The sequence below is a fragment of the Coturnix japonica genome, chromosome 1, assembly GCF_001577835.2.
Source record: "Coturnix japonica isolate 7356 chromosome 1, Coturnix japonica 2.1, whole genome shotgun sequence".
Lineage (NCBI taxonomy): Eukaryota > Metazoa > Chordata > Aves > Galliformes > Phasianidae > Coturnix > Coturnix japonica.
The window spans coordinates 76,859,304-76,863,767 of NC_029516.1; the positions used below are offsets into that span (position 1 = coordinate 76,859,304).

At 42.0% G+C, this 4,464-nt stretch overlaps 1 non-coding gene across 1 annotated transcript; it reads left to right on the forward strand.

The window, feature by feature from the left end:
• Positions 1-752: 752 nt before the first annotated feature.
• TRNAI-AAU lies at positions 753-826 on the forward strand. Its single transcript has one exon. It is a non-coding gene; the product is annotated as a tRNA-Ile (tRNA).
• Positions 827-4,464: the final 3,638 nt, after the last annotated feature.

Below are 4,464 nucleotides of genomic sequence, written 5' to 3' on the forward strand. Positions count from 1 at the left end.
GTGTGGAGAGCTGTACTGCAGAGTCCAAAGAGACTGCTAAAAAGGGAGGATGCCAGCTCTGTGTGTGGAAGGAGGTTTTGGAATAATAGGAGCAGGTGTATGGGATGTGACTGGTTAAGGTTGGGGGGAAAGAGACAAATGCTTACTCTAGCTGGGAGGAAGTAGAAAGAACAGAGCTGAAGGGTGTATGATCAGACTAGATTTGACTACAAAACGATGGAATTAGAAAGCAATATGCTGCTCCATTGAGCTACTTCTAGTGATATTCTGGACAGAAAAGCCAGACGATTGATTTTCCCCTTCAGCCTCTTGTTCTCTGTGGAGCGACTGACCAAAAAAATAAGGTGACTTTCTTACACAAAAGCAGATTGAATGGTCTGTGTGCCAGAAGCATGTAAAAGGAGCATTGCTGTTCTGGCACCTGCCAGCCTTGTTCTGCCCATTGATCGGGATGGGTTGAGGACTCATGCACAGCCTCATCCTGAAGCTTATTTGTGAGCCTTTTTCTTTTCTGCCTTTTCATTTCTTAGCGTTTCTCTTGTATTCCAAACTTGGCCTGGCTGTTGAATGTCGGAATAAATTAAGCCTAATCCAGGGTGACGTGTGCCAGGTAACAGAGCATGTTAGTTATCAGGGTCCCAGAAAGCACTTGTGTCCTGACAGCTGGCTGCTGCTGTTTTGCGGAGCAATGATTCATGATTACGTCGCTGCGAGCGCTGATATGAACTTTTGCAAAAGGGTGGAGTAGCGGTGGCCGGTTAGCTCAGTTGGTTAGAGCGTGGTGCTAATAACGCCAAGGTCGCGGGTTCGATCCCCGTACGGGCCACTTTCATTTTTGAAACGGAAGGGGCGGACGGCTGTTGAAGGAGGGGAGACTCGTGCCTTCACGACGTAGGAAGCACCCAGAAGTCAATTTGCTTGGCAAACTTTATTGGCTCTTAATTTTAATTCTTATACTCTTCTTTTTGTTCAAGAAGTCTACGAGTGTGTTCCCAAGGGCTGGGCTGGTAGTGCATGTGAGCGTGGTGTTTCATTTTAGAAGGAAAGTCTGGGAATAATACCTGGTTGGATTATGTTTCCCTTATTAGAAATCAGAATTTTATTGCAGTTCCGTATAGCAGAGTCCTTACCATAAAGCAAGGTGATGCGATGGATCCACAGCCAATATTCCAGTTGGGTTTGAACTGCTTATATTTAATGTGTGTTCTGGTGGTCAGGATTGAGTGGGCTTATCTCCCTAAACTGAATTTCTGCAGATGGTTGTCAGGTTGTGGGGGTCAGCCACTGTCCCTGGGGGAGTAATTCCAGAACCTGTTCTCCAACCTCAAAACTAGACAGGGAATGAAAGAGCAGATGAAACAAACACGTTGATATAGTGGCATAATGCTTTTGTGAGGACAGCCTCGGGTCCTGTTGCTGTCACAGAGGGCAGAACTCAGTGCTGCCCCTCCACTCAGTTCATATTCTTTTCTGAGATGATTGTATTTTCTTTGCTGCATGAAAGTTCTTTACAATGGCTCTTAAATTAAGGTATTTAAAGCTAGACAGAAAGGGAGACTGAATTCAGTAGATGAATGCTCCTTTGCTCAGTAGAGCTCTGAAGCGCTCTTTTCTGGTCACATCAGAAGTTAATCATGTTTCTTATATGATTCAGATTAGTAAAACATCTAAGCATCTTGTCATCGAGGTGCTTTACTCATTACTGGATATCAATTATATGAAAATCTGAGCGGTGAGGCTTCATGTGGTAATACAACCCAGAAACACCATTATTGAAACCAAAGGCAGGATGTGGTGGAAGGAGTTTTTCTTCAGATTAATTTGCATGTATCAAAGTGTAAGCAATAATGCTGTTATTATACGTGAAGTTTAACCTTTGCTTAAAACTGATTGTGATGTTTACCTCCCGAGCACAAATGGAAGCTGGAAAAGTGGTATCTTAATCAAAAAGCACAAACTTGTCATCAACCTCAAGCAAAGGTTTGCATTTAATATAGTTTTGTGTAGATGCGTGTGAGAGGAGAAGGAGGAAATGCCATAGAAACAGAACCAGGAAGGAGCAGAAAGCCAAGAATGTGGCCTGAATGGGCACTGGCAGCCCAACACTGCTGAGCGGAGGGTCTGGCTAAAAGGAGCTTGGAGCTGATAGCTAAAGTGCAACAAGTGCTCTCCTGTTTGGGCCCTCGGGTGTTTCCCAAAAGCCTCATTCAGCAAAGGGGGCTGCGTGAGAGGGATGCTGGCGTTCAGTTGTTTCTTTTCAACTGGAGTAACAAGAAGGAGCCTGAGATTTTGTTGTGCAGTTCACGTCAGAAAGCGGTGGCGATATTTATTGCCAAGGCTGAAGGAATATTTGGTTCAAATTTGTGTGTTTGTAGAAAGCGGTGCTGAAATGAAGTAAATCTGACGAATATCATTAAAAAAATGAGCAAGCACAAAGGAGAGGACTTGAAGGAGAATGAAATAGTTGCTCTTGAGGTACTGTATAAAAAGATTAGATAACTTTGCAAACAAAATATCTGGCAGTTTCTCCCACTGTTTTGAACTAATGCCTGCTAAGGTATTTTTATTTTTATGTATTTATTTATTTCCCCCCTGGCTTAAATAGCCAAATGGTCCTTTTCTTGTTGGAAAGATTCACAAGCATTGCTTATGGAATGACAGGGCCATGTGGAGGCTACTGAGTTCTCATTTAAGTACTGTATAGAACTAAGTGGAAGCTGAGGGTGACCATATCTAGCTGTGGATGTGTATTTGCCTGTCTTACAAAGAAGAAATAAGACTTCATTTATGGGACACACAGAAGTATTTATGGTTATACACGTATTCCATGTAAGGCTTTCATCACTGTGGTGAGATACATAAAGTGATGCAGCTTAATCAGTACCTTTTCCTTGTTTCACAGTGATATTACTTCTCCCTTCTAGCAGTGTTCTCTCACAGCTCAAACACCGGTTTCTCAAGGTCTGGCTGTGAGTTTTGTTGTTGTTATTTAGAGAAGAACACAGTTTCAAAGATGCTTTAGGTCATTTTTATCGTTAGCCATAAGGCAAGGAATGGTGAAGGGCATGCAGTGTCATCTGGACTGTGTCCTCTGACTCTGGTGTGATTAAAAATGTACTGCTCTAGAGGTGGATGTCAAAGGACAAGTCTAATATTTGGTAGGCTCAAGACCAGTTGTGACTCACGTTCTTGAACAGATGGTATAGTTATTACTTCCTATCTGAGGCCTTCCTGAGTGACAGCTGGCTAATGCCCATCACACCCTTTGGAAACTTTCTGCTCTTCTACCAAATGGTTAAAATGCTGCATAGGGGTGTAGTTGGATTTGGGCACTTTTTGACTTGACTTCCTAATACTTTTGGAAGGAGAAATTCTTTCTTATTCCCAGCCTGAATCTAAACCAGAGAGGGAGAAGACAAAAGTTGGAAATAAAATCCTGCACGCATATATATATATATATATATATAGGAGATGAGAATCTGTTTAACATACAAGTTTACTTCTGCTAGGCGGAGCATGCTGAGGCTTCCCAACAGAGGCTGAACTTTATAAAGTGGTAATTACTGTCTAATATTGGTTTTGTATGTACTTATGCTCTTCTCCAACTCTGTTCTTACGATGGATTTGCAGTAACTCTGCCTGCAGTGTGAAGGGAAGGCTTTTCTTTTAAGCAAGTGCGGCACCAAGCAGCTGATGATAAGACAGCAGAGATAGCAAACAACTTTTATGGTATATTTTGGTGAAGACATCGACCAGACTCTGGGAAGTAGTTGCTTTTTTTAAGGAATGAATCTTCTCTGTCTTTGTGGAAAACATGGATAAAGTGGTTCCACTGTGTGTGTTTTGCTTGCTTTTAGATAACTGTTCTGGAGTACTTTCTGGGAACATGCTGCTGAAGGCAAGCTAGATAGTTTGAGTTTTAATGTATTTATTATTTTATTGGGAAAGAGCAACTGCAGAATTGAGTGACTAGAAACCCCAGTAAGTAATTCTCTTCATAACTTGGATTCTGTCTCTAGTTCCCCTTATGCCTTGGTTACATTCCTTCCTGCCACCCTGCTGATATCACCTGATCCTGAAAAAACAAAGCTATGTTATTGCTTAAATCACCCATGCGTGTAATTCTCCAGTTACTTATTGTCATATCTGGCAGTATTGCTAAGACCAGGTGCAGGACAGATTCTTCCTTGCTATGTAGTGGAGACTGTGGCTTTGAAAGGTGGGGAAAAAGGAAAAATAAACTTGCATTTCAATTTTGTTCCAAGTTCAGCGAGACTTGCACAGAATGAGCTTTTTTAGAAGGAAAATGTTTCTTTTAGGCAGTTTCTGTTTTCTAACCACAGTTCTACCTTCATATACCCTCCTTCACAACATAAGGCACAACTGATTGGAGATTTGGGCTATTGCCTGCCAGTTGGTAGAATGTGAGAGAATAGTGACAATAATGATTAGTAAAGGACAGAG